At 41.3% G+C, this 19,390-nt stretch overlaps 1 protein-coding gene across 1 annotated transcript in view; it reads left to right on the top strand.

The window, feature by feature from the left end:
* Positions 1-19,390, top strand: part of FAM155A (family with sequence similarity 155 member A) — an 805,264-nt gene that overhangs the window by 304,609 nt on the left and 481,265 nt on the right. The window lies entirely within an intron of this gene.

Below are 19,390 nucleotides of genomic sequence, written 5' to 3' on the forward strand. Positions count from 1 at the left end.
AAGTTGTTGGAGAGTAGGCTTAGATTAGATATCCGCAAGAACTACTTCACAGTCAGGGCGGCTAGGATCTGGAATCAACTTCCAAGAGAAGTGGTGCTGGCTCCTACCTTGGAGGTCTTTAAGATGAGGCTTGATGCCTACCTGGCTGGAATCATTTAAGCCCAGTTTTTTCTCTTGCCCAGGCAGGGGTTTGGACTTGAAGATCTACAAGGTCCCTTCCAACCCTACTTCTATGATTCTATGATTCTATGAAAAATGAAGAGTCATCAGGAGAGAAAAAGGATACAAAAGGAGGAGTTTCAGAGCAGCAAAGGGTCCTCAAGAGGAGAACCCATGGACAGAGGGCATACCACCAGCCTGTCTCACCCACCTGCTGACATCTGACATTCAAGAGAGAACCTCAGAGTGAAGCTTGCACACTGGCCAGACATACCTTGAAACTGTGAACCCTGGGACTAGTAAATGTAGATTTGTTTGCATCATTCTTATCTCATACCACTGTCCATCAATAAAATTTGCCTATTATCAAATGGAGTGGTCTTGGGTCTAAAGGTTTTGGGTCAGCCTGGAACAAGGTATTGAGTTATAAATCAAGTGCCAACAGTTGGGGCTGCACTGCCCCAACTCAACCTGTTGCAATCCCATGCACACATGTAAATGCTGTGTCTGGAAGCAATAAGCTCTATATACTGCACTGGAATTTATTCAGGCTCATTAATAGCATGTGTAGATGTGCCCACTGTCTCCTCCTCTTCTGGCAGTATGTTAATCTTCATAGTTTCATACATCCTAGAGTCAGAAAGGACCTCAACAGATCATCGGATCTGAACCCCTGCCTAGGCAGGAAAGACTGCTGGGGTCAGATGACCCCAACCCAATGTCTATCCAGCCTTCTCTTAAAGACCCCCAAGGTAGGGGAGAGCACCACCTCCCTTGGAAGCTCATTCCAAATTTTGGCCACCCTTACTGTGAAGAAGTTTTTCCTGATATCCAGTCTAAATCTGCTCTCTATCAGTTTGTGACCATTGTTCCTTGTTACCTCAAGAGGCTCCCTGGTGAACAAAGCATTTCTGATCCCTTGCTGTGTCCCCATAAAGAATTAGTAGGTGGGCACAAGATCACCTCTCAGTCTTCTCTTGCACAGCTGAAGAGGTCCAAGTTCCTCAGTCTCTCCTCATAGGGTTTTTCCTGTAAGCCCCTAACTATACAAGTGACCTTCCTCTAGATCCGCTCGAGTCTCTCAACATCCTTCTTGAAGTACAACACCCAAAACTGGACACAGTACTCCAACTGTGTTCTGACCAATGCCACATAGAGGGGAAGTATCACCTCCTTGGTTCTATTTGTTGTGCATCTGCTGGTGCATGATAAAGTGCAGTTAGCTTTGCTGATGATTTTGTCACACTGACAACTCATATTCATCTTGGAGTCCACTATGACTCTGAGATCCCTTTCTGCTTCTGTGCTGCTGAGAGGGTCACTTCCCAACCAGTAGGTGTGCTGGATATTTGTGCATTCTAGGTGCAGCACTCTGCACTTGTCTTTGTTGTACTGCAGCCTATTGTGTTCTGCCCACTTTTCTAACCTGTCCAGGTCTGTCTGCAATCATTCCCTACCATCCAGAGCGTGTACTTCACTCCACAATTTAGTATCGTCCACAAACTTGGACAGAGTACACTTCACAGCCACATCCAAGTCACTGAAGATATTGAAGAGTACAGGTCCAAGGTACGAATGCTGTGGGACCCCACTACCCACATCCTTCCAGGTTGATACCAACTCGTCTACTACCACTCTTGAGGTGTGACCACTCAATTTGCCACCCACTGGACTATGTAAACATCTATGTCACAGCCTCTTTATTTATGAGAATGGGATGAGATGCCATATCAAAGGCCTTGCTAAAATCCATGAAAACAACATCTACCTCTACTCCTGCCTCTAAGCATTTTATGACCCTGTTATAAAATGAAACCAGATTGGTCAGGCATGACCTACCTGCTACAAATCCATGCTGGTTTCCCTTTATGCATTATTTTTCGCGCTGGACTCCCACAAATATGATCCTTTATAATCGTTTCAAGGACCTTTCCAAGGATGGAGGTGAGACTGACTGGCCTATAATTACTTGGATCCTCCTTCCTTCCCTTCTTGAAAATAGGGACCACACTGGCCCTTTTCCAGTCCTCTGGGACCTGACCCAAGCACCATAAGTGCTCAAACAGCTGTGCCAGTGGTTTTGCTATGACAGTGGCCAATTCCTTCAGTACTCTCACATGCAGCTCATCTGGGCCTGATGACTTGAACACATCCAGTCCATCCAAGTGACTCTGTACCAAGTCAGCATCGACAGATGGTAGGCTGGTGTCCCTCTGACGCCCATCTAAGAAACCATTAGGCGACTTCTCTTGACCCCTATTCAGGAACACCGAGGCAAAAGACTCACTGAATAGCTCAACCTTGTCCCCCCGTCAGTCACTAATTGCTCCTTCTTGTTCAGTAGGGGCCCTATGCTGCTCTGTGCCTTCCTTTTACTCCCCACATACCTAAAAAAACCCCTTTTTGTTGTCTTTAATTTGTGTTGCCAGCCTCAGCTCTGTAGTTGATTTGGCTTTTCTAGCTGCCTCCCTATAAGTGCTGGCCAATTAGGTATACTCCTCCTTGGTAGCTTCATCCTGCTTCCATTGCCTATACACCTTCTTTTTGCTCTTAGGCTCCCCTGGATTTCCCTGGTTAGCCAAGAAAGTTTTTTGGCTCCTTTCCCCTTTTCCCTTGTACCGGGATAGTCTCCCTCTGTGCCTGAAGCATCGCTTCCTTTAGAAATGACCACCCTTCCTGGACTTCTATCTCGGCAATACTCTTATCCTGCAGTGCATCATTGACTAGATTCCTGAGCACACTGAAGTTAGCCTTCCTAAAGTCAAGTACTTCTACCCTACTAGTTATCTTACCCACCCTACACTGTATGGTGAATTTGATTGATAGGTGGTCATTGTCCCTAGGGTGACAACGAATCTGCAGCTCCCCTATCAGATCCTCCCCCATGGCCAACACCAAGTCCAGTAATTTATTTTTCCCTACACTTCCCTAACACTCTCCTGTTATTTCCTAACAAAAAAACTGCTCAGAATTGATTGAATTCTCTGCATAGTGTTAGGCCAATAGGAAGAAAAACATGTTTCTCAATTTACTCTTCAACTTGCCTCATAATAAGGCATTTCCATACTTCTCTTCTCCAATGTGTTCCAAAGACACATAATGGAGGGGCACAAGGAACAATGAGTATTCATGTAGGAAATTTTAAAAGGTGGATTTATTACTGTAGTGTAAACAACTCTTTTCTATAACTTCAGCTTTAGTAAGGTGTAAGTAATCTTTAAAATCTAAAAGTGAAGGTTATCAAATATATGTGCAAAGTAGGTATCTTTGGTTCTTGACTGAATTATGCCCTTGGGGGCAGGTGAGTATTTAAATTCACACTTATATTTTGCCATTCCCTGTCCTATGCTGATTCCAAGTCTGTTTGATCAGGTTCATCCCTTCTTTCTTTAACTTTCCAGTTTCCCCTGCCTTGAGTCTTCCTGACTCACCATTTCCCCCAGTTTCTGTTCTAAAGTCCTATATAACCTGTATCCACTTACATATAGGAATCTAGAGCCTACTTGTAAATGTGCTTGATAATTCCTTGTACATCCACTGTATTGTAGCATGTCCTCAATTCTGAATGTACTAGCATTGTACAGCTGGCAGTGAATCAAATTTATCAACTAGTTTTACAGAAAATTCTGCTTTTTTCCCATTCTGAATAACAGTTTAGGACCTAATGTTGGGTAATGGTGGTCGCTGATAGCAGAGATGCTGGTGCATTTCAGAAAAGGCTGAGCTGCAATCTGCAAAGAATGAGCGGGGTGAGAAGCCTGTACTAGTATAGGTTCATACTAATTACCCTGTGAGAAAACTTCAGTAGAAAAGCAAAAATAAAATAAAAACAGATTACCTTTTATCATACAGTAGCATACAGTAGCTGTCTAAACATATTGCAAGTTTAAAACATTGGGCACAGATGGGATTTGCTAATTAGCTTTCAGAGAAAGACCTATATGTATCATATTGAGTAAGGTCCTGATTCAGCAAGTCATCTAAGTATGTGCCTATAAGTAAGAATATCAATATTTCATTTACAGCTAAGGAGACTCCTCATATGTCAAAATGGTCAGGAAATGAGAAACCTATTAATTGAAAGTTAGAGATCAAGACAAACCCTTTTTTTTTTTTTTTTTAACAAAGCTTTAACAAAAGCAACAGATGCACAATAACACATACACCACAATGATCCGTAAGCCAGTGGCTAGGTCAGTCACTGGGGATGCAGAATACAAAGGTTCAAGTCCCTGCCGTAAATCAAACCAGAGATTCAGGTCTTAGCTTGTTATATCCCAAAAGAATTCCCTGACTCTCAGTTATTGGTTATTCTGCTCTCCACTTGAATTAATGTTAACTGGAGCATGCATCCGAACTTTGTTATTCCATGTGAGTGCCCTAACCACTCTAAGGTTTCTATTTCACTCTCTTTGGCCAAGTAAATTCTTAATTATTTATACAGAGTAGAACAGTTCCAAGAGCAGAAAGATGAATGAATAAAAGGAATGAAACTGATATTTGATTCTGCCTTATAAAAGCCAATGGGTAGTCTACTTAATAGAGATGTGGAAGGCTAAGGTTCAATTTGGATGGGCAGCAACTGTAAATCAGTTTCATGAATCCCGGTCAAGTATTTTTCCTGTGGATGTCTAATTTTTCAGAGTAGGTAAAGGACTTTCCTTCTTTCTAAATTCCACTGTTGCTGAAGTTGGTATGTATATTTCTGTGGAGAGTTCTGATTTTGACAAATCAGCATTTTTTGATGGAAAGTTTCATTAGAAAACTCCCAGCCAACTCCAAAACATGGAGGTTTTGACACACCACTCATATAGACACACAGATCATCATGCACATCACTACACACAGGTATACAGAAACACAAAACAACCATTCCATTCAGACATAATAGTTACTGGCAGCAGTAGTTCAATAATAGCACTGGGTGGCTGGCCCAGGCCTTATTGAAAGAGAGAAAGATCCTGGAGATAGCAGCTTTGGAGTGGGGTGAACAGACGTGTCTGTGCTCCAAAGAAACAGCAGTTGAGAGGCTCACTCAACTTGGCATTTTCAAAGTCCCCTTTTATAGGGCTTTGCATCCTTTGTTTCAGTGCTTTGGGGTTTTTCCATACCCAGTTTCTGTTTTTGTAGTTGTTCTTCATTCATCTTCTGCTTATCTCAGCCCGAGTTCAGTTTGTTCGTAAAAGTTGGTATCTCAGCCTTGGAGTGTCCGTGCCTTTCTCCTCCTCGTTATCTCCTTTGTGCCCTAGGCCTCAAAGGGATTCTTCAGTCATCTATTAATTAGTTTACTGACTGGTAACTTACATTTGGCACCTTGGTGCTTATATAAAACAGTTAAATCTTCTTCTCCCTGGCTGTATGCCATTCTGTCACCATTCACATACACTTATTCAAAAAAGGGCATACAGAATTCATTCACTTATGTCAAGAAAAAGAATACAAAATGGAGTTTTCAAGTTACTTACAGGACAAAACTAACATGGTTACATTTCACTACTATTACATTCTAGGTTAACATCAGCTACATTAGTTCAGTTCATGCTACACCTCGCTGTGGCTGTCAGTCTGGCTCCACCTGGTAGGATTGCTGCTGCTGCATCCCCAGGAGGCCCAGCTACTTGTCCCCACCAGCCCAGCTACTTTTCCCCACTGCAGCTACTTGTCCCCGGGGAACCAAATGTCTGGACTCATCTGGATGCAGGCAATTAGTTTAATGCAGTCTAATAGCACCGCACATGTAGATAATGATGCTTTACTGAAGAGCTAATTAGTCAACTTTGCAGTAAAGCTCACATGCAGATGTGCCCAGTGATGGTGTTACACTACTATTCAATAGCTTTTATGTTAGAGCACACAAGCAACAAGTGAGACCACCAGGGTCTGGCTCCTTCTCTGCCTGCAGAGATTTGAACTTACTAATCACAAGGCTGTAGGCTGCTTGGGAGAAGGCTACTTTCACTAGCTCCTGTTGAAATATAAATAAACATAAGACATTCCTCAAAATACCTTAAAATTTGGTCGCATTTCAAATGAAAGTCTGTGTTCAATTGCCTTCCAGCAGAAACAGAAATTGAAACTGGTTCTCCCTCCTGCTGCGTGATTATTCTAACCACTGAGCGACTGGGGAAAGGACATTACCACCACAATCTAGGTCTTTATTTTTCTTCTAAATACTCAAATACTTTCTTAAATGCCAAGCAAAACTCTTTTTCCTTTATTTTTTTCCCCACCTCAGAGAGAAAAACAAATACATTTGATTTTAAAAGTAATATAATATAAACCTAATGTTTATGGGCCTTGGGTGTTTTTCCCCCTGGTTTTTCTGACAAGTTGAAAAAGCAATTATTCATATAGCCTTAGAGATAATGCCTTATCATGAATACTTCTAGGCAGTCTTGTCATTCTCTTTTAAGACCTGCCTGCTTAGCTGAGAGTTTCACCATGCATATTTTTTGCTTTCTCTGGGATAAGAAGATGAAGAAGTAGCCCCCCCCAAATATAAATAAAAAGTGACCTCCAGTCTCTGCCTTAAATCGATTTAACATGGAACAAATCTGTTTTACAGGCTCCATCCCTTGAAAGATTTAGTACAGATACAAAGAGTCCATATGGAACTAATTTGCAAGCCAGCCTGCATTTTAAAATGCAGCGTTTAATTAATAAACATTGCAGTACTTGATCTAATCGTTTGTTTGTTTTCTGATGGAACATTTTTAGAATGTTAGTTCTTTATGCCTCAGTCCAAAACCTGGCTACTAACAATAAGAATGAGGCACTTGGCCAGGTTTTCTGTCATTTTAAGTATAGGACTGAAGTATGAAACACTTTTTCATGTGGTTATCATAAATGTGAATCTGACTTATCTAAGGCATGTGTAGCTACTTGTGTATGCCCACTTAGTGTTCAGTCACATGCAGTTTTTCTCTTTTTGCTTGCCTCTAAAAAAATGAAAACAAGTCAAATCAAAGCAGGTTAATAATCCAGTTTAAAGCCACGAATCTGAAATGAATGTATAGGGAACTACTGTGTAGGAACTGTTTCGAATATATTTTAGAAGTAGAAGAACTGAATAGGACTTAGCTGTCTATCTAGTTGAACATCCCACATCTTACAACAGTTACTCATATATGCTTGCAAGGAAATGTGTACGAAACTCCCGTTAACAATTCTAGAGCTATTTGTCCATAAAAAAACATCTTCTAAGATTGATATACTCACCACTCCTGCATCCTGATTGCCTCAAAAATTTCAGAGGCAAAGTAATCATATACAGTTCTCAAGTGAAATCCCAAGCAGTTAACTGAAATGATATATACATTTCAGATTTTTCGCATTTTACAATTTCCTCCCTTCTTTAACTTAGTTGGAGATATGAGCTGTGCTGAGAGGTGGCTTTGTGAAACTCAATTTTTACCTTGGTCTGCATTAAATTTCACCCATCCTATTATTCCTAGTCACCTTTCTGCTTTCTGAGTTAGCACGAGCACCTGGTAGTTTATATATTGTAACACAGAGAAGGCAATCTATTCCATTTAGAGCTGCTGGCAATGAAACTCCTGCTACTTGATCAGATGCTGCTGGAAATATCATATTTGGCTAAACTGTTCCTTGGCCCACAGCAGTGAAGAGTGCCATCTCTTAACTTCCAAGACTAGGTAGCCTGAAGTCAAAATTGCTTATAAACTGAATTTGCTTGCGTGACAGTACAATAGTGCTGATAGTTGAGCTAGCATTTCCCAGTGTCCATGTATTGCAAAGTTCTAAACTGCAATTTTGCACTGGCACATAACATCTTTATCTCTTAGCTGGTTTTTGCATTAGTGTTTAGGATTATTTACAATGAAATCTTCATCTTTATCGATTATTTTATTTAGCCATAGGTAGGGAAAAAAATGCCAGCAGGATGGATTTAAATTAAAACGAAAGATGGCCAAAGAAAAATAATTAAAGCACCATAGTATTCAGAGAAAATGATTAATACTGAATCTTTCATAATGGATCTTGAATTTGGTCCCTGTCCTGCCAAAGAACATCAAGAGTAATCACTATCATACGAACGGAAGTAAACTGGTACAAAACTGGTGCAAGTGAAAAAAGGTAAAACTCCTTGATATTCTTCACCAGTATAATGGAATAAGTCTTTCTTTTGGTTATGTGGGTCATAAAAAGAAGAAAAAGACATAATAAAAAGAAGAAAATTGCACTTACTTTCAAATAAGAGTGGGTTTCTAGACTTTTTCCTTGTGCCTTAGAAAGATAAATTGCTGAATTGATGCAAATGGTTGCCAAAGATGGTGGAGGCATGGGGGTGCGGGGAGGAAAGGCAGCGAAGTCCCATTTTTGAAGGAGGATAGGGAAGGAAGGAATGTATGTAATGAATGTAAACACTGAAAGTAAGTTGAGTTTGATTGTTTTCCAAGGAGTGCTTTTAGTAACCATCTCCAGATATCTTAAGAAGGCCTTGTGCATAATTGGATGATAAGACTGAAAATAATGTGTGAGGATATAATGTATGAATCATGACAAAAAGCAAGATTGTTCTGGATTACCCTGTAATATTAAGGTTTGGTTTGCCAGTTTTACTGAACTGAAATGAAGCCTAAAATTTCTTACTGCAAGATAAAGTTATGTCTTCAGTTCTAAGGACTCCAGGTTGTCTTTTACAGAGACTGGAGAGAAGTCTAGTGATTAAGAAAGGGGATTGGCGATAACCATTCACAGGTTCTACTTTTGCTTAGTCATTACAACCTTGGGCAAGTTAGCTGGAATAGACAGTTCCACTAATTATTGTCTAAATTGCATATTACATATATGTTAGGAAATGGATGCAAGCAGTGAAGTACACAAATTATTTTTATTTGGCAGTTATTAGATGCGCAAATATGCGTTGAAAAGTTTACATTAAAATCTATGCACTTTCATCATGAACGTGATCTCCAGCAGATCATTCAAACTGGGTGCATCTACATAAGCCACTGACTGCGCAGTAGCATCACATGGCAAAAACCATGCCAAGATGCTACTGCACAGTAGTATCAGGCTGCTCCCCAAAGCATCACTTAAAAGGCATTCGCCGGTGCTACTATGCAGTAACTCTGGTTACTTGCTTATACAAGTTAGTTATACAAGTACTAAATAAATGCACAATAACCACTACGCAGTAGTGTCTCATATAGATGTACCCACTGATTACCAGCCAAGGAGAAAAAAGCAGATTTTGAACCCTGAAGAATGGAGTTGTGCTAACACCAATATATTTCAATATCTATGCCCTAGACTTCCGACATACAACATCTAAGCAATACATATACGCTGACAATGTTGCTATAGTAGCCCAAGGAATAGAGATGACAGAACTGGAAAAGACACTGACTACTGACATGGAAGTTATCGCAGTCTATCTCCACAAGTGGCACTTAACATTGAGCATCAGTAAATCAGTATCTTCACTCTTTCACCTGGACAACTGTTGAATCAGGAACATGCTGAGTATCAGAGTAGGCAACCACATCCTTCTCCATGAGCATACACCAACCTACCTAGGAGTCACATTAGACTGTTCCCAAGATAACTCGCCATCCCAGTTAGATATATAGGACATCCAGGACACTGCCTCTGCTCTGATCTTCCCTTTCCTTCCTGCTCCATCCCTCCCTTTCAAGCCAGCAGCTGCAGAGAGGCAAAGACAAAGTATGCTGCAACAGGCAGGCAGGGCAGCCATAGTGCCTGCCCAGCTGTCTTCCTAGGACACTGCTCTGTTTTCCTTCCCTGCTGAACTGCACCCATGCCCAGGTCACGCATTTTAATCTGTGCCCCATGCTTGGGACCAGCCTCCAAAATCCAGGAGTGCCCCAGGAGAAAAGGAATAGTCTCCCTACCATTCACTCACCTATAAACATCACATTTAGGAGGTCAGCAGTAAAGTCTCTGCACAGGTAACTACCTTAAGAACCTTAGCCAGTTTTCGCACAGCAATTGGGTCCCAGCAGTCACCAATTGTTGGTACTGGATTTATGATCCAAGTACCTTATTTTAGGTGGACCCAAACCCTCAGACTGATCACAACTTCTTCTATTCGATAATAGGAAAATGTAACTGATACACAACAATTAAAGATAAGAATGATTCAGGCAAGGCAAACAAAATCCCCCCTCTCCCCCTCAGTTCTCTATCTACCAGTCCTAGAGTTCACATTGGAAAGAGACTTTTGGCCAGAACGTGAGCTTCATCCTGTGGTTCTTTCTTGAATGCCAGCAGTCTTGAAAGTCGAGGGCTGAGGTGGGTGAGACAGGCTGGTGGTATATGCCTTTATTTTCCAAACCCATCACATGTACACATCTTAATTTTGTCATTTAGTCATTTGACCTTAATTTGGTCATTTGGTCATTAAGACCATCACATGTGCACATCTTAATTTGGTCTGTCCACCAAAACTGGAAATCCCAGGGACTCCACAGCTGGTCACTGTGGCCTAGCCAACACAAGAAACTTTTCTCATGTTATGGATTATCAGGGAACAGTGTGGCACATATTCAATATCCCAGCCTGGGCCGAATAACAGACCAAAAGGTGTAATAAAAGCAATAGTAATCAATAGAAAGATATTATCCCTCCCACACCTGCAAATGCATGCATCGTACAACTCAAAACTTCTCACCCCAAATTCTGTCTTAATAGAAGGAGACAACTGTACTGACTTCAATGGACAGTGAACCTCTTTACACCAGGACTGAATTCAGTGCCCAAAGAACCACACTTCCCACAGCCTCTTTTTTTTCTGTATGGCATCTGATATCAATTTCCAAATCTGTGAGCCACTGCATGGTATTATTGCTCAATGTGCAGATTTCATCAACCCCATCTGGCCATTTGTAAAAATTGCAGCTTTTAACTAGGTGCTGTGCTGTTTGTTGTACTTGCTTTAGTAAGTACTAAATGACTATGCAGTACCCACCGGTATTGCACAGTCCCAGTGGCACATGGGTCATTTTTGACCCTACTGAGCAGTAGCAACAAGCTCGTTGCTACTGTACAGTAGGGTTGAAAACGATCCATGTGCCACTGGGACTGCACAGTACTACTGCAACATCACGGTAATAACAAGCTACATCACTGTAACTCATTGCTATGACATCATCTTGTGTAGATGTGCCCACTAGAAACAAAAGTAGACTTTGGTATCTAAGTGTTTCTGTTTTACCTTATTCAAGTCATGATAGTCCATTAATGGATGCACTTTTGTAACTTTCTAATTTTCTCGCCTTTAAGAATAAATCATAGAAAAGCTGTGAGGAGGAGGAGGACCTAACCACCTTTTGTATTAACTGTTTGTCTGGGACCTGAGCAAGGTGAAATAGAATTAGACTTAGATGCCTAAGCCCATTTACTATCTGAGAGATGGAATCACTGGAATAGAATCTGGCCTGCATTACCACAATTTAGATTACCTATATCCTAGGGCAGTGGTTCTCAAACAGGGTGCCTTGGAACCCTGGGATGCCATGAGATCCTTTTAAGGGTGCCAAGGGGTGACCTGCATTTCCAGCACTGTTAGTTACTACACATGACTCACAAGATAAACTGAGAGATTTCAAATATGACTCCATAGTGTCAAAACCTTTCTGACTTGTTGTGGACGTCCTGAGTTCTTCACAATGGAAAAAATTGCTCTGCTATTTTTTTCTGTAATCAAGAAATGAGTAAAAAAACTAAGTACTTTCATTTTCCAAGGGGGTTGAGTTTAACAAGACTTGCTTAAAGTCTAAAAAGTCCTAGGGCGTTAGTCATTTACAGCTTTTGGCTACATCCAGATTGTTTCATTTGAAAGAGTGTGAAAGAGAATGAATAATTCATTGCTGTTATATACAACTGTATGATTACAAATCTTATTATTCTGCCTATTGTGCAGATTGCTCAGTTTACCCATGTTTACAATGGGTATAACCATAATTAAGATCTGTGGTTGAAAAGCAGTATGTAACAGCAACATATTATTAATCTGTTTCATGTTTTTCCCTACAAGTGGATCAGGAGAACTTTTAACTTTTTTAGCCCCTTTCCTACACTAACCCTTCAACCCATTATGATTGAACTTTATCTTAGAGAGTTCATGTAATGTACAATGAAATATACTCTAAAGAAATAAAAGGAAATAAAGAGCTGGAAGAAAAAAACAGTTTAAAACCATAAAGTAAAAATGTTAAAGAACGCCTGCTCAGGTTCATTAGTACACTATTATTATTGAACCCTATTGAACCAAATGCTGTTGAACATTATCATTATTAAATACTTTGTACAGTGGAAGTTTTGCCCAGCTAAGAAATGAATAACGAATTTTGACTTTGATTAAGAATAAAGAAGTTTATATGGCTGATTTTATAACAAATAATTCAGGCTATTAGAGTTCATCAAGGTAAGAAACAAGATTTCCTGGACTTCATCTTAATACAAGTGGCAACTGTAATTTAAAGGTGGTACATATCACACATCCCATGGGTGATCAGAGATATTTTCTTGACTAAATAGATAATTATTACTTTTGAGATCTGTAAGAATGCAAAGGAGGCATGCAGTGAATCTTTTCTTCTTACTATATAAAATGGCTAAAATAATGTCTGAATGAGAAAGGCACAGCTCTTGTTATTTTACTTTTTCCTTTGATAACTACATCTCTGTATCCTAGCATGCAAGGAATACGACAATCATGTTCTACAGTCTTTCCCATTTCACTTTTTTATTTGTTTATCAAAGATTTTCCAAATTCATCCAGATCTTTTTTATGCCTATAGTCTTGCGCATTCCTCTTGCAACTCATCTTTTCTTTATGCCTCTTGCTTCAGAGACCCATACTGGAGCTACCATTTTTCCAGAAATAGAAATCTGTAGTTTCTTTTCAGGCAGCATACTTAAGTATTAAAGGGAAAATGTTTCTGAAAAAAAGCTAGGTTCTTCTTTCCAATGTTGCTTTCCTGAGAAACTATAAACAAAGACAGTGTCCCTAATATACAATGCAGAGCACTGTCAATACGAATCCAGACAGCCTATTTTTTTCTTTAAAAATGTTATAGATACAGATATATGCTTACATATATACATATCTCCATTTTTTGTTTTTGTTGATTCCTCTGGTACTTCTTGAGGGTTAGTAAGTATTTGAATATCCAGATTTCCTAGCTACACATAATAATCTGTATAAATCCTGTACACCAGGGCTGTCCAACTTCTAGACAGCCAACAGTCACATGCTAAATGGGATACAGCCTGGGGGCTGCACAAGGCACAGGCTGCAGACCAAAGGCCACTTGCATGCCCCCCTCTCCCAGTTCTTTCCCACCATGTGGGCAGCCTAATGTTCCCCACACCTCTTCTATGTGCACAAAGAGGGCAAGCTGGTTCCTCTTCTTCAGACACGTGGGCAGCTCACCCCTCTGCTGCACGGTCAACCTGGTTTCCACCTGCCACACAGAGCACTTTCCTTGCCTCCTGGCCATGTTCACACCTGCACCCACTGGCAGCATGGCATCTCCCCTTGTTGTGCATATCGCAAGCAGCCAAGCCCCGTCCCACAGTGTATTTACAGCATGGGCATCCTGGCCCCTGGCACCCAGTCTGGTCCACTGCATCATCCTGCCTTCAGGAAAAGGAGCTGGAGATGGGTTGTGGAGCCTGAAGAACCTGGCTGCTGGGACAGGAGCGGTGGGGTAGGAGTGTGGGGGAAAGGAGAGCCTGGCTGGAAGCTCATAGGCCACATACTAACCTTTCAGGGGCCACATGCAGCCCATGGGCCACCGGTTGGACAGCCCTGTAATACACTTTTTCTGGGCAAGACAGCATTATGGGCCATAAAGTGGTATAAGTTGTTACAAATAACTCCCTGTTGTAATCAGCAAAAATAACAGGTTAAAAAGTTAATGGAACAATCTGGCTCCTTGTTTCTATGTCACACACAGATATACTGCTAATAAGGTTTACACTACAATAATAACTGTGTTTATGGATGATTGTGAAACACTTATGATTAACTATGATTTATCCAAGTTCAGGGAGAGTTTTAATCTTCCCAAATCCTTAGGTTATATTGTGGTTTCTTGATTATGGCAATAGCACATTAGGCTTTAAATGGCTATGCAGAAAAGAAAAAGAGCAAAGCTATAACATAATTTGGTCATAATCTTGGTTGTTTTTTGGTGCACATAAGGCCCAAATCCTTTATTTGTGAAAACACACAGTGTTGCTCAAGAGTAATATTGAAGAAAATGTCACTTTTAGAAGAGGTAATTAGGAAATAATTCTTTGCATCAGAAGTTGTCTGTATTTCAAGAAGGGGTACATAACTTGCAAAAAAAATGTATTTTGGGGGCGGGAAAAGAGAAATACAAAGAAAAGTATTTTGAGCAACAGATGATGGGTCAGATTTCAAATCCAAAATCAGGAACTGATTCTCTGGAGCAGATTTGGTTAAACTTTGATAAAATGTTCAAGATTCAGCTTATTCCTTATTTCTCATTAACCATTATAGATGGCATTCCATATACAGGCAAGTATTGTTCAAATAACGAACATATTGCTCACAGCATTACAAATCCTTTTTGCCTTCAGATAATATTCAGATAGTGCAAATTATACGGTGTTCAGAGGTTTTTGAATTTGGAGTTTGAAAACCTTGGTACTTGAACACAATCCTAGCTCCGATCCAAATTAAAATACAAGTTATCTTGTTTGTTTGTTTGCGGGGGGGAGGGATCCAATTCTTTATTGACTCAGGGAAAATAATTCAAGTCATTTTGGTTCCCATCTCTATTCTCTTTTATCAGGCATTAATTAAGTTATTCCCAGTATTATTGTGTTTAAAAATACTCCCCTCATTTTTTAAGTTTAATGAAACTATCCTCTTTCTCCAGCTAAGTAAATGCTTCTCCCTCAGGAAACTTGACTATTGAATTGTTTTCCTGTAAGCATATATCACACTTATGCAAATTAATACTGTGGTGTTGATATGAATTCTATATGCTTTCAGAGTCTATAAACTCACTCAATCAGTTTTACTGCACACAAGGGTCTGATTCTGCATGCTGTTACATTGATAATGTACATCGGTGATTCCACTGAAGTGAATGAACTTATACTAGCATCAAACCAGTATATTAAAAAGGGAGAGTCAAATCCAGGTCTGGTTCAAGTCAGTGTGGCACATCCTGAGAGTCCAACTCTATAGTAAGACTCAGTGGCTGTATCTAAATGCGATGCTGACTGTGCAGTAGCTCATTGCTACTGCGCAATAGCGTTGTGTGACAGGAAGCATGACACAGTGCTACTGAGCAGTAGTAACAAGCTACTGCACAGTCAGCAACACCTAAAAGCCATTCAGTGATGCTACTGTGCAGTAGATACTGCACAATCATTTAGTATTTGTTTATACTAGTATGAAATGACTGCTCAGTAATGACTGCACAGTCAACATCTCGTGTAGACACGGCCAGAGCGCACCCTTCCTCACTACTTTTCTACATGTTAAAAACTCTTATGTCCTGTCATGTGCAGGGTTAAGTCATCCATGGTTATGCTCTCACTTACTAAAGCGGTAGACATTGTGTAATTAGCAGCTCAAAGGAGAACTTGTGCACTGGTAAAAAGGGAGAGAGGAGAAAAGTATAAGTTGCCTAGTTATAGTGGAGGATAGGGAGAACTTGTGACTTTCCCAGGCAGAAGTATGATGAACTGGGAATATTGTTATTCCCTACTGGTTCCTTATTGCCACCAAATTGTGTGTGGTAGCACATAACACCTCATGCTTCACTGCCCAAGTTTCACTGGGAAATGAACAGTAAACAACAGGCTATTCTTGGAGTCCCCCAGTGATATGGGAGCTACCAGGAGTTTGTCAGGACTTGCTGAACTTACCACATTTAGTGTTTTGAAAGTTTTCAGAAGTATTTAGAGCAATAAGAAGGAATGGTTACCATCCTGTTTTTCTTCCAGCAAAGAGGAGCTGAAGAAAATTAAATACTATATTACGCTTGAATGGTAAATCTTATATTCCAAATTATAATTATGTTTCATGGTATCACTAATATTTCCTGGGATATGTTTAGCATATTTTTTTAAATTTCTGTTTGATGTATCTGAAGCCTTTGCACATTCAGAATTGCAGAATTATTTTTTTACTCTTGAACAGAAGGTAGTCTATTATTTTCCTGGCTTGAGATTTATACCCAAGATTTACTGAATAACTACCAGTAAAAAAACAAACCAAGGCAGAAATAAACCTATTCTGTTTTTTTCTGTTGAATATCCAAATGGCTGACATGTGGAATAAGTCTAAATCCTGTTTTCTACAGCCTGGCTAACTTTTATAGAACAAATAACTGACACCTACCTTTGTGACCCATATTAAGTGAAGGGGGGCCAAACCTTGCCTTGGACATTCATTTTCTTGGAACTTTTGTTTTTCGTAAGTAGATGTTCCATGTATTCAAGTTAGAAATGCATCAGGATGATCTTTGAGCTATGTATGAAATATGCAATCTGTCTTTGAACAATGCCTGAAAGGAGAATGGTGTTTTTAGCTCTCTGGAATAATAGAGGCAGCTAGGCCTATTTAGAAGGTAAAATGAGCTCTTGTGGTTTGAACATGTATCACAATAAACAAAAGCTGTTGACAGATATTCAGTTAGAGGCGTGATGGGATCTGATACATGATCCCAACAATTACACCTCCTGCCTTGTCACATGTGATTGTGGAATCGAGAATCAGAGCCTAGTTGCACCCCATTGCTAGTGCAGAGGGAGCCCAGGATCATGGCAAAGGGTTTTGATGCACTCCTGTGCTTGAAAGCACCAATAAACTGACTGGTGCTCCTAGCCTAGCAGAGTCTGAAAGACTCACATTTTCTCCCAAGCCTGGGAGCACCAGTCAGCAAATCAATGCTTCCAGCTGTGGGAGTGTATTAAAGCCCTTCACTCTGGTGTGCTCCCATGGCTAGAAGCACAGATCAGCTGGCTCTCCCAGCTGCAGGGGCACACCAGAATGAAGGGAATTGATGCACTCCCATGGCTAAGTGCGCATGATCACTCCCAGCCGTGGGAGGCACTGGAGCCCTTCAAAGCTCCAGTGTGCTCTGAGGCTGGGAGAGCCAGTCAGCTGATTGGCATCAGCCACACATTCAGTTTAAGTGCAATGGAAGCAGCCACAAAATTATTAACCCCGTATTATCACTCCATTAACTGCATGAACATGGGGCTGGGTTACTACTTAAAACGTGACTAATTGGTTAGTCATGTCCACGAATCCTGGTTTTCTCTGATAATAAACCCCTAATTTTTTAATTAAAAAAAGTAACCCACAATCCACATTTTTCAATAATTAGAATGGGGGGAGAGGGGGTTAATCAAAAAATCGGGGATTTTTTTTTTAAATCAGAGAAAACCAGGATCCCTGATCCCTGATCATGTCTTGCCATGCAGTTACACATTACATTTAGACCATACTAAGGGCACTTAAAACGTGCATGTCTGTACATTAAAACTCATTAACTCATGCTAAGAGTCCTCTGAGTCTCAAAGATACAAGGATTAACTCTGTATCGTACTACCTGGATAGTGTTAGGGTAACTTTAGTCTGCTCCATAGAGATAGAATGAGCAACGTGCAGTGCTCTAGCATCCCAGGATACATCACTCTCTCAGCCCACTCATCCCATGCTTCTGCCTAGTCAGAGCAGGAATAGAGCCTGGGTGTCCTAGGATAGCCACACCCCTCTCACCAACCCTCTACTGCAGGGATTTTCAAACTTTTTAAGTCTAAGTACCCCTGGTGGCCAGATGCCAAGTGGCAGTGGGGGGAGCATGTGGCTGAGCACTGAGCAGGAGGGGCACACCAAGCTTAGCACATGACCAGACATGGGGCAGGGACAGCACGTGGGCAGGGACAGAACACCACCGCCTCCCAGGAGCAGGGCTGGGGCAGGACAGGGAAGCTCACCAGGCTGGGGTGAGGGCAGCAGCACTCCTCTGCAGGATGGGGAAGCTGGTGTATGACAGCAGCAGCCACCGCATGCAAACTTCCCCACCCCACAGAGGGATGTTTCTGTCCTCACCCCAGCCTGGTGGGGTTCCCCACCTTACCCCAGCCCTGCTCCTGGGAGGCAGTGGCGATCTATCCCCGCCCACCCGCGCATACCCCTAGGACCAGCTCAAGTACCCTCAGAGGTATGCGTACCCCCGGATGAGGACCCCTGCTGTTCCAGAGCCATGCAGACAGGAAATGATATTAGCCCTTAACATGTGACTCCTCATAGCACATTCTACCTTTAACACTGTTTAACATGCTACAAATTTAACATGGTCTAAATGTAACGTAACTTCCCCCTTAAGTGTAACATCTACCAGAGGCCTAAGGAGATCTGGGGATCCAACCCAAATTAATGGCTGGATACCAGTTGCAGTTTGTTTAGCTCTGTCTGGTACATCACAGGCCTGTTACTCATAGAAGATGGGGAATGATGGCACAGTGCTAGACAGAAAAGGTGTTCAAAACACTACTGAATATTTACAAATTTTATGTGATTTAGGGTTCTTCAATTCTGGTTCTAATATCTTGACTTACAGATTTTTTGCCATCAAAAATACTGTAGCCAGGGGTTCATGACTAAGCACCTGCTACTTTAACTCTGAATTCCCTGAACTTTTAATAGTTTAAAAATACCAGTGCTTTACATGAATTCTTTACTTTCAACCTTGTTCCTGGTAGTATATTTCCTTGGTATTGTCAAAAAAAAAGTCAGGACGTTTAAAGTGGGCGCACTAGAAGGAAGCAACAGGCTGCAGTCAGACCTAGACAGGTTACAAAGGTGGGCGGATGAGAATAGGATGGGATTCAACACAGACAAGTGCAAGGTGATGCACCTGGGGAGGAACAACTGGCACCATACCCACAGGTTGGGGAACTCCCCTCTTGTCAGCACGGAGGCGGAAAAGGATCTTGGGGTCATCACTGACTTCAAGATGAACATGGGCCAGCAGTGTGGGGAGGCAGTTAGGAAGGCCAACCTCACCTTGTCATGCATCCACAGATGCATCTCGAGCAGGTCCAAAGAGGTGATTCTCCCCCTCTATGCGGCACTGGTCAGGCCGCAGTTGGATTACTGCATCCAGTTCTGGGCGCCGCACTTCAAGAGGGATGTGGACAACATGGAGCGGGTCCAGAGGAGGGCCACTCGCATGATCAGGGGACA

The sequence above is a fragment of the Crocodylus porosus genome, unplaced genomic scaffold (genome assembly GCF_001723895.1).
Source record: "Crocodylus porosus isolate Cpor-Errol unplaced genomic scaffold, CroPor_comp1, whole genome shotgun sequence".
Lineage (NCBI taxonomy): Eukaryota > Metazoa > Chordata > Crocodylia > Crocodylidae > Crocodylus > Crocodylus porosus.